Here is an 11,780-nt window from a genome sequence, read left to right as displayed (position 1 = left end):
TCATTCATTAGGGTACCCTTGGTGTGGCAGAAGTAGGGGTCAGTTTGAAGAGTTTCTTGTTTAAAGTTGAGGATTTTATGTTTGAGAGTGCTCGTGGTGTTTTTGGGTAGATTGGGAGGGTTGTCTATTACAAACCAGTCATAGCTGGGTAAGGGTAAAGCTGTCAGACGGAGGGGATGGCTCCAAAAATAATAAACTACAATGGCTTGAAACAAGGGTGCATATTGGCTACTTTACTTTTGAGCCCATACATAGCCGATCTTTGACATGCTACAACAGAGCATGGATGATGCCCTGAAACTAGCCCGCACCAAGGTTCTGTATCTAGTCTACGCAGAAGATCCAGTTATCCTTTTACCACTCAGGTGCTTTACAACAGAAATTGTCCAGAATACATGCCTTTAAAGCAAAAAATAATGTACAATTACAAGACAAAGGTGCTGTAAATCTGATGGCAGAGGCCAAAGTTATCTTGGACAATGGTGCCCATCAGCATCGAGTATATGCAACATTTTACACACCTTGGAGTCAGGTTGGATAAAAACCTAAACTGGAATCTCCAGACAGAATATATACGTATCAGAGCCCCTATCATCACTGGTGCAGAAAAAAGGTTTGCTGCTAATTATTGGGGGGAGGAAGGAAAGCGGGACAGACTAGAAAGGATTTTTCTGATCCGCATGAGGACTCAATTTAATCTATGATAATGGACAATGTCGTATAAGACTCAAGATAGGTTTCACATCCCAGAATTCCCGGTCTGCATCAATCAAATCAAGTATTACATGGACTGTAAGTTTGCAGAGAAACATACTAGAGTCTTGTATCAAGCATTAACAGATTAGAAAAGTTCTTCAGGTATCGTTGTCTGAGCTGTGCATTACAAAGATCCTGACCATTTATAACCTGCCGAACTGAACCAACAACTATGACTAGAGCATCCGGGACGGTGATATCAAAGCATATCAAAGTACATATAACAGACATAGAGATGTCAAAAAAACATAAAAGAACAATTACATCAGCAGACCATATACTCTGACAAGACAACTCTATCTTGATTTGAACATGAATCCTCAAGGCAAGAAGCTATATTTGTATTTCAGACTTCTATTCTTTCCTTTCAGGAATGTTGACAGTGACACCCCCTAAAAACTAAGCACAAGTGACTGCAACTTGTGCTAAATGTTCAAGATGGACCAGGAATCGAATGAACATAGATTCTGCCTGTGTCTAGGTCTGCTTGATGTACAAAGGAAATTTGAAATCCATTTTTAGGACAGAAAGGACAATACCAATCTCCAAAGCCATTTAATTCTGCTTCAAGCGACCATACAAAACATTATTGGACACATTATAAAATACTTGAGCTGGGCCATTAAGCCATGGGAGAACAGGACATCCAGCATCAGGACGTGGGAATGGACTTGAATGAGGCTTCACCGTATTAGGAGAGACATCAATTTTTTGTTATGAATAGCAAATCAGATTATGTGAATTATAATAGCAATTCAGATTATGTGAATTATAATAGCAATTCATAGTATGTTGAATTATAACGATATTCATAGTAGACTTCCTATAGCGATATTTATCACATTTATTGTACAACCTTTTCCATGCACCGCTCACTTTAGTTAAATCAGATAATTTTCTGTTAATGAATAGCTTTTTTGGGATTTTAGCTTAAAGCAGTAGCTGGACTGAGTGTATTAAAAGCTCTGTGAAGGAATATTTTATAACCTTGGCATCGCCAGACCCAGTATTTGATCCCACCCTGAAGCTGATCAGATGGGAAGAAAAAATAAATCGCCACTTTTCTGTTTTAGGGCCAGCACAGGGTGGAGACATGTTTTAAGGAGGAGATCTCTCAAGGGAAAACTAGATTGCCTGCCCTCCCATGTGACGATTTCTTCAGTCCTCGCAGCATTTCCTGTTTTTCTATAAATTCTGCAGAAAATAATTTATTCAATTGCTTCAACCAATTCTAACTGACTCCTTTATGAAGAAATGTAGTGAAGAAATATTGCATTTGCAGCTCTTAGGTAGCCAGAAAGTGTGCTTTAGAGTATGTACCTTTTTTAAAACCGCAGTAAATCAATGGAGGGTTGCTATGCAGAAGAGAAAAGTGGTACCCAGTACCCGTGGAGCTGAGCGCCTAATCTTAGGCCGGATGTATTCATATTTAAGACGTATTTTATGATGGATGGTTTACCATGCGGCTTTGGACTGATTTTAACTATTTATTATCTTTTAGGAGTTATGTATGAACTATTTATCTTTTGTGGTTTGATGTTATCTGAATAAAGATTTTTTATTTGGGTATTGTATACGGTTTTAAAGAAAAATTAAACAATAAAAGGCATCAATTTGATCTAAAGCACAGTGATGGGGAGCACTCTGTGTATGAACAGAAGATAGTTTTACCAGAACCTGGTAAAGTAAAACTTTAAAACATGAGAGCTAGAAACTGCATGTCCAGAGTTACATCTTCAGTCAAAGTTGGCTTTACAGTCAAACTCACTTTGTATTTAGGAGATTGTTGAGCACATGGTGACAGTATTAAAGGAAAAACTATAAGACCCAGAAGGCACCACACTTCATGATAAAAACACAGGAATGGCTGGCAGAATATATTGTAGAGTCTGTTGGAAGTCTTGTAGAAAATAAAAAAGTCAATTGGATTACTTTTTTCTGGTTTACTTGGAGGGTATTAATGGTTAAGCAGTCATGAAGGGTCAATGGAGAAGTTGGCCTTTCAAACAAATGCGAGAATCAACAACCAACTTCAATCAATCAATCAGGGTTGGTAAAGCGCAACTACTCACCCGTGAGGTGAGGGTCTCGGGGTGCGGGGGCTACTCTGTTGAGTGCAGGGGTCATCCGAAGAGCCAGGTCTTGAGGTCCTTCCTGAACTGGGGCAATGTAGGAGATTAGGTAGGAGAAGGACTTTCCTCCCACTCTGGTCTTGCTGATATGCGGGACGGTGGCCAGAGAGACCTGGGCTAATATGAGGTGTCTTTTGGGTGCGTGGAAGGAGAGGCGGCTCTTTGGGTATGTGGGTCCAGTGTTTTGAAGGGCCTTGTATGCGTGGGTGAGGAGTTTGAAGGTCATTTTTCTTTCGACTGGAAGCCATAGGAAATTGCGGACATGATGGGTGATGTGACTGACTGGGGACGTCGAGGATCAGTCTGGCTGCAGCGTTCTGGACAGTCTGGAGTTTGCAAAGGAGTTTCTTGTTGATTCCAGCGTTGAGAGTGTTGCCATAGCCCAGTCTGTTGCCGATGAGTGCGTGAGTTTTTCAGGATTCGGTTGGAATCCATCTGAAAGTCTTTTGAAGCATGCGGAGGGTGTTAAAGACGGTCGAGGATACGGCATTGATCTGGTGGTTCATTATTAGCGACGAGTCTAGTATTATGCCAGGGTTTTGTGCGTGGTATGTCGGGGATTACCGAGGGCAGAAGGCCACCTCCAGTCATCTCATGCAGAAGGGGTGAAGCCATGGATAAGATCTTCTGTCTTTTGAGTTGTTTCAGGCAGCTGTTCTTCATCCAGGTGGTGACGGCTTTTATGCCTTCTTAGAAGTTGTGTTTGGTGAGGTTGGGTTTGTTGGTGAGGAAAGAGGATAAGCTGGGTGTTGTCAGCGTAAGAGACTATGTTGAGCCCGTGGTTCCTGACAATGGTTGCGAAGGGGGCCATGTAGATGTTGTTTCTGTCAGTTCCTAGAGGTAGGGAGGGAGTCTGACCCGCTGGGTTCTTCCGGTGAGGAAGGAGCGTATCCATTTGAGGGCGTTGCCGCCAATGCCGGCGTTAAGGAGTCTGGTGGGTAGGGTGCGGTGGGAGATGGTGTTGAATGCAGTCGAGAGGTCCAGGAGGATGAGGGCTGCCCTTTTGCCCTGGTTGAGGAGGGAACGGATGTCGTCGGTGGCGGCGAGCAGGGCGGTCTCAGTAGACATTGCTAATATGACCTGGTGTTGTAAATAATAATGTTTTTTGTTTATGTTTACAGTGGAGTGCTTATTCAGCAGGTTTTTGTTGTATAGTTGTTCTACTGGATAAAACATGTCAGAATGAGTTGAGTAGAGTGGCTCGCTTCATCATCTGGGAACCAGGAACTGTCAATGAACCACCTACTACTAAGGATATGTAGATAGTGGTTACAAATGAGTCCCAGATTGGATAACAGTATACTTTTTCGTAAGAGAAGCGTTTATTGTTTGATGGGGTGATGGTTGCAGTGCTAGTGATAATGTGAAAAAAGAAAGTGCTATTAAGATTGACTATCAAGGCACAAAAACATTTTAATTAGGCGCTGCCCTGATGCCAATATAAAAACAGTGCTTATACAGCTTTAACAAATAACTGTATGGAAACCAGGTCTACATGTTTCAGCCTATGGATATTCGAATCCAGGCTTTCGTCAGGACCATGAGAAAAGCTACTGCATTAGAACTAGTGCTATTGTGCAAACAGAACAAGAAAGTTGGTAACGGTACAACCTGAACACTTCTGTGAGTCCAAAGGGAGGTTACAGATAGTGATTCCGGAAAGTTACCTAGTAAAATCCAAACAAAACAGACTCACAGAAAATCCAGTCCATAAATACTGAAGCGTCACAAATGGGTCATATAGAAAATTTTACCATTTATGCAAATACTCACGATGTATCTTAACACCTAGAAGTGTCACATAATTATTGTAAAGGTATAGGCACTTACCCGATATGCTGCGGGTGTGCACCTCGCCTGGCATCCGCTCAGGCTATGAGGCACCGCTCTAAAATACAAGTGTAAAACATACATTGCATCAACAATCAGAACACATACATCAAAATGCGGACTTTTTAACACTTGTTTTCAAAGTGCACACGTTAAAAAACCAAAGCAGAACATCTACAGGAGCCCCTGTTTAAATGTATTCGAGCTGTGAAATACATATGCGCGTTACCTCAATCAAACATTAAGTAATTCTGTAACTCAGCGACATACATGCCTCTTAAATAGACCTTAAATTGTCACGAAGAGATGGATCAGAGTAATGTGAAGAGATCTGTTTAACCATCAATGTGGGGCAAGCATTCCCTGGTGCTTGGACTATTCGGTCAACAAGGCATCAGTTGTCAAGCCACATATATAATGCGGGACCATTGTCGGAATGATACGCAGCTCATAATGTGTATTAACCATGATATAGTGCCTCTATGCAATCAAGGAGGTCAAAATATCGAGCAAAGAGACACTCAAGACCAACCTCAAATGCCGAGTAATACAATCATTAGACCGGACCCAGTGGTCAAAAATTCCGGCCTCACTCACCTATCTGTCGGTACCCCTCACTGGTTCTGAGCTGGAAGGGGAGGTATCCGGCATAGGGGAGGGCGAGTTTATACATAAATGGCTGCACCATCTCGCTTGTAGCATCACTGGCGTTGCAAGCGTCAAACACCGGAGCGCTTGAAAATGACATCGCGTTTTTGCGTACCTAACAATCTTTCTGGGAATTGTAGTACATGCAACCTGGATGCGTGTTGATGACAATAACGTAATGCGGTGAATAAACCATATGGTGCTTCTTAGAAATAGTTAACGAGCAGCCCGATGTATAGGGGGTGAACTTATGTCAAAAATAATTATTTTCAAATTAGTGGAAAACGTTGCGTGCGATCTGTATCGACTTCTTGATACGAAAGTTTTGGAGTCAAAACAAAAGCTTCAGCACAATGTGCTGATGTACAATAGTTCTTAAAGCAACAGAGAATATCAAAACCACATCTCGGAGTATGGGCAATCATTATTGGTTAAAAACCGCGACCGTAAGAATATACTGTCATAAGTAATTGCGTTATAGGCTGAATGTGCTGACATAGATAACTGCAAAACACACAAGATGATGGACGGCATGTTGCACAATGGCAAAACATTCACCCCCAGTCACAGATCTGGGTTTAATCCATCGTTATTTTGCTCGCCACCCCAGTTCAGACATGGCCATATGCAAATCAGTCTTGACCCTGTGCCTCATGCCAGACCACAAAGATATCATCTATACAGGCCAGGCTAGTATTTTTGCGCCGAGCCTGGCCAATCTGTATGTTCATCTTTTTGAACAAAATAGTGTGCTGAATCATTGTAACCCGTTCTTGGAACAAATCCTGGTGTGGAAGAGATATATAGATGATATCTTTGTGGTCTGGCATGGGACAGTTGCTACACTTTTAGAATTCCATTCTTGGCTGAACCATTTCCAGTAACCTGGTTACAGACATTTGTGAATGAACAAGGTCTCGGGCACGCGGTTATAATCTAGTAAGTAACAGGAAGGAAGGCAATTAGAGGGCGCACTGCACTCTGAGCCTCACCCCAGGGTTAGGGTGACCAAGTGCCATGGTTGTAAATTCAGGACAAAGGGTCAAAATTCAGGACACAGGGTAAGTTTTACAGACACTAGGAAGGTTGCCACGTAATAGTACACTACAGGCAGGGCACCAAAACGGCATGAACCCCGACCACTCAGCCCTAAAGTGTCTCGTTTGTGCAAGCTCAAAAGACTCTCCATTCTTAAGAATGGCTATCTGGCTCTACTGTACTCTGGTCTCCACATCTCTGCTCATGATTAGATCAGATAGTGGAGAACGGAGAAAAAGTATTAATCAGACGTTCCGTGGGACTGTCATATTTCTGTGGGTAGCCACACCCAAGAGAGTTCTGACAACCTTTGCCCACAGTTCTCAACCAGAAACACAACCTTATTTGACTTGCACCCGGCCTAAATGATAAAACCGTGATGTTGTTGAAGGAAATAGCTGTGAGATCAACACTCCCACCCACAGTACTGGGAAACCTGGAGCGCAAATCGCTTGACATAGAATTTCCCCCAGAAGTGTTCTTGAACTCCCTTGACATAACATTTCCCAGAGAAGTGTTCTTGAACATTCAAGATTTTACATTGGCATCATTTATGGGTGCAACGGTGACCCCCCTGGTCTCGGCGGAGTAAGGGCGGTGTCAGAAACAATGATACAATGAGCCTGGTTTACTTTCTGTACCTCTGAGCTACATCATTTGAAAGCAAAGTCATGAAAGTTCTAACCAGTAGCCGGTTGTAAGCTAAGCTACACACTTGCAAAACAACTATTTATTTCTGAAAGTGGAACCAACCCTGGTAAATGTTAGTCTCTGTCACTCCTCCACCCCCTGAGCACGTGAAGGGAGCAAGAACCAAGAAGTACATCAGAGGGGGAGAAATGGGTAAAAGAGAAAAACTATGCGGGGAAAATAAGGAAGGAAGAGAATGAAGAGGACACTAAAGAGAGACAGGTGAGAGACAGAACGATAGGGGTGTGATGGAGAGATGGATTAGATACATAAGAGAAGGGCAACAGGTGCGAGTGAAATATAGTCGCGTGAAAAAGAATGAGGCAGGCGACAGCGATATGTGATATGCACATAGACAGGTGACAAAAAGACAGCCAAGAATTAGAGAGAGGAAAACTGGCAATATGGGATGACAGTATGAGAGTTGTGATATACATAGAGGCAGATGCCAAAGAGAGACAGGAAGAGAGGAGAGACAGATGTGAGTGAGATGCGATAGAGACAGGGTATAAAGGCTGCTGAAAGGGTGGGGTGGTAGACAGGTGAGAAAGTACAGATGAAAGAAGGGAAGACAATTGAGAGTGTGGTGATAACGTGACAAACAGGTTATGTCGTTTATAGTGAGAGAGAGAAAAAGAGAAACTGTTGATAAGACGACAACTACAGGTTAGAAAAAAACAGCTGGGGGAGGGGCAGGGAGGAGGAAAGGTGAGAGGTATGGACCTGATATTAAGACTGGTGCGAAAGAGACAGACAAGGGGTATAGGAGGAGAGGTGGAAGACAGGTGAAAGAGGTGAAAAGGTCAGAAAAGGTAAGAAAGTCAGTTGAGACTCCTACAGATACAGATCTGCAAAACCGCATCAAATATTTTTGCCCAACCACATCCAAGTGACAGGAAATTCTACTAGAGCCGAGTGGTGCCCACTGGAACAGGTGTTTTTAAATCCAGACAAACTAACTTCCACTCAATAGCTAATAAATGACAAACCGAGGCAGGATGAACATGCAACATTTATTCACAGCTAGGCTGAACATCTTCGCCTTTAGAGACAAAACCATTGATGAGGTTTCTTGAATCCTAAACAACATATACCGAAAAACACGCTGCGATACTGATGTGATATGTTGCTCCTGCTCCCAGGAAGACTAAGGGGCCCATTTCATGTTGGACGGGATATTGTTCCAGATTCCAGCTTTACTGGGTGCAGAAATGCAAACAGTAAGGACAAATGTCTTTCTGTTGAACGTGCAGGCACAAGACCTCGAATCGGGAGACACATGTAAAATTGAACTTGGTAATTTCATATCAAGTATGATTGTCCCGATTTTTGGCCCAATAACAAGTGACTCCTTGCAATTGGGGAAGCCAGTGACTGAATCATTAACTTCGGCCCAGTATCCCCTGATCCCCTTAAGAAGCATTCCTCTTATCTAAAGATTGAGGCATAGTTTGAAGGGGAAAGGGGTGAGAGAAAGCTAGAGAGAGCCTAGGAGCGAGTACACTAGTGGAAACAGGGAAAACAGCAGGCAAACTTCGATCAACTTAAAATAAACTCACACACATGTAAACGAAAGATGAAAAGCACTTTTATTGAATTTACCAACCGTTTGAGAAGTTTTGTAAGGGGTAACGGAGCTCATGGCTGACTCTGTGGATCAGAGACTGGGGCTGAGAGAGTCTGCAGGCCTGGCAAACGACGTTACTCTCCCAACAAGCATTGGCATAGCCAATAGGTCTCGCTTTTGGGACCTTATAAGTATTTAGTTTTACAGCACAATATCCTTGGTGCAACAACATCAGCTGTTGCATGGCTAAACCGTGTACCTTATAAGTGTTTAGCCATGCAACAGTTGATGTTGTTGCATTAAACATATTGTGCTGCATAACTAAAGACTTATAAGGTCCCAAAAGCGAGACCTATTGGCTATGCCAATGCTTATTCTTAGTTCGTTTTTAGCACAACTGAGATGGTGTCTCTAAAAAGAAATACAAGAATTGTAGACGGTAAGAATCAATGGAGTTCCCAACAAAAACGAACGGTGTTCCAAGTCTCTCAGCTGACCACTCATCAACATTCTAACGTCCAGGGGTTCTCAAGAGTTCTATGGGACAAGGGACTTTGATACAAAGGAGGGGAAAAAGTTGAGGAAGATACCCACTCTATAAAACAAAGTCAATGACTAAGGATGGCGATAATAAATATATAAATACATACAGAAAAGGAAATTACAACAACTCATCCCAGAATAGGATATCAGAGCACTTTATATCACACACAGACGCAATAAATCATACGTGTGTAAAACAATATACAGGAAATGTTATACAAGACAATGAGGGTTATGTAGTGTAGCAATCACATACCGTTCATACTTGTAGGCATTATATGTTAAGAGTGAATGGTTGGGAGAAACAAAAGGTGAGGATATAAAATGTAAAACAGTGATTGGGGTGGACTGTGCTGACAAAGCCTTAGTAATTCCCAGAGGAGCCCTTCCTTGCAATCTTAGAATAACAGAGAAAAAACAATAAGGATCTAAACCCATGACCTACAGTTTGCATGCAGCTGCTTGATACCAATAAATAGATCACTGCGCTATATTAGGACTGCAACTTATGAATTGGGAGTAACAAAATGATCTCAGTGTCAAACACAGTAGCCCACTTAACTTTCTACATAAAATCTGGGTTCTGCATGCTACCGAATGTGCTTTCCAGTAGGCACATTAACACTCTATGCTACTTTGTGGGTTAAAACTGTGATTGAACAAAACACAGAATTCTTCCTGAACTGCATTAAAACACCAGAGTTATTTTACCAGTAGAATAAACCCATCAAAATTGCTTGGAACACAAAGATAGCAGCAGGTGTTTTAACCCTGTAAGATATTTTATAATGCACCCTCTTTGTGACCACTTAAGTAACGTTTGCCCTTGTTGTCAATTTCCTTGCATCAGGTTTCTGTTTTAAATACATGTTTAGTTGACGGTCAATTCTGCTTTTCGAGCTCCGTCCCTGGTGACTCCACCCGCTTTCTTCTGCCACACTTATAGGTTATGATAGTTAGCGTTTACAAATTGCAACACTGCCTCGGCTCCGACCTACCCCGCTGGCGAAGTTTCTGCCAGGGACTGCATTGTTTGACAGCATGCTAAACATAACATGCCTAGTAGTTTCCGTGTTTGCATTATAAGCAGGGTCTGCCTCTTCCCAGTCCCCGCCTGGGTTCTGCAATTATCTGAGAGCAGTTGACCGGTTGTCCTCACAGCTGCCCCTACAAAGCCCAGAAAACAACTAGTCTGGTCAAACACTAATTACAACTGCCTAGTCTCGCCTTTTTGACTGTGCCTCTTTATGTTTTTGGGGGAATGTCGCCCCAAGTTAGTTGTGTGTGGTTAGGGTTAGCAGCCTCTGCCCCTCGGGCTTGTGATTGAACTTTACGAAGACCCGCCCGTGGTCCGTGTCTTAGCTCCGACCCTGGCTGATGCAGCCGTCACCTTCATACGATGTGGCTTTCAGCACAGACGTCCCCAGCGCTTCTTTCAGCTGCAGCTCCATGTCCGTGGGGCGCTCTAGATTAGATACAGTCTGCTGAGGTGGTGTGGGCTAGTTAATACCCGCACGTGTCTGACAAATTTGTAGCCATCTTGTAATGTTCTAGACCAAGCATTCTGCAAAGATGCAGCGTAGCAATTTTATTTTAGGGAATAGTCTTGTCATTGTGTCGTAATCGTATTGATATAGCGCTTACTATCCCTGAAAATGTATACATAAGACAAATTATGGCAACGATATTTTAAAACTTTCGCTTTCCCTTCAGAGTAAAATATGCTCTCTCAAAGAGGACCATTATTAAAATGATATCACGATGCAATTAAACTATAAACTTGTGGGTGTTCTCTTGATGTGCCCTTTTACTGAAATATGAATTTCTCTTTGATACCTGTCGTGCGTTTGAATGATGCTGAATTTCCTTTCCATTCATTGAAAACTTTTAACTATGTCGCAATTGTAAGTTGTGTCCAATGAATAAACAGCGTGCAAATATTTTGCTGGGGCGGTCTTCGAGATCACAAAAGTGCGACGAAAACACATGCCACGCTGCTGGTCTGGAAGCTATGGAATCAGCAAAATAATTTAGGTCCACTTTTGGGCCCCGGACGTTGCCATCTAGAACGGTACTTTCGTCAACATTCCAAGAGACAAGACGACTATAAAATTAATAATACTGTACACTAAGTTATAAACTAGCTAAACATGGCGCTGTCATTTTGAAGTAAATAGAATACATCTAAATATTAAAGTTTTATGCGATTTAAAAAATACGCTCCTATTTCCATAGCCTCAATTGATATTTCTCTGTAAATGTAACCATATTACAAGCGTTCCAAGATGGCTACCTCGATTCCTTATGTCTGGGATGGGCCTCGTCTCGCAGTGTCTTTTGAAGAACTCCTACTGGCTAAAGCGAGGCACGCAGGTTGTCGGGGTAATACGACTTACAGCTTGAACTGTCATTTCCTGCATGGCCAAGCAGAGCACTTGCTCTAGTGGTTGATACAGAGTTATGGGTACCGGGAAGGTCCAAACGTAGCGAGTGTACCCCGTAAGAGGTGGAGCCCGATCAGCGCTTTCTTTAGGTAAGTTCGTAAGAGGAAACACGCCCTGGCGGTTCCTAAACTG

The sequence above is a fragment of the Triturus cristatus genome, chromosome 7 (genome assembly GCF_964204655.1).
Source record: "Triturus cristatus chromosome 7, aTriCri1.1, whole genome shotgun sequence".
NCBI classification, from domain to species: Eukaryota; Metazoa; Chordata; class Amphibia; order Caudata; family Salamandridae; genus Triturus; species Triturus cristatus.
Note: the sequence above shows the minus strand (reverse complement) of the source record.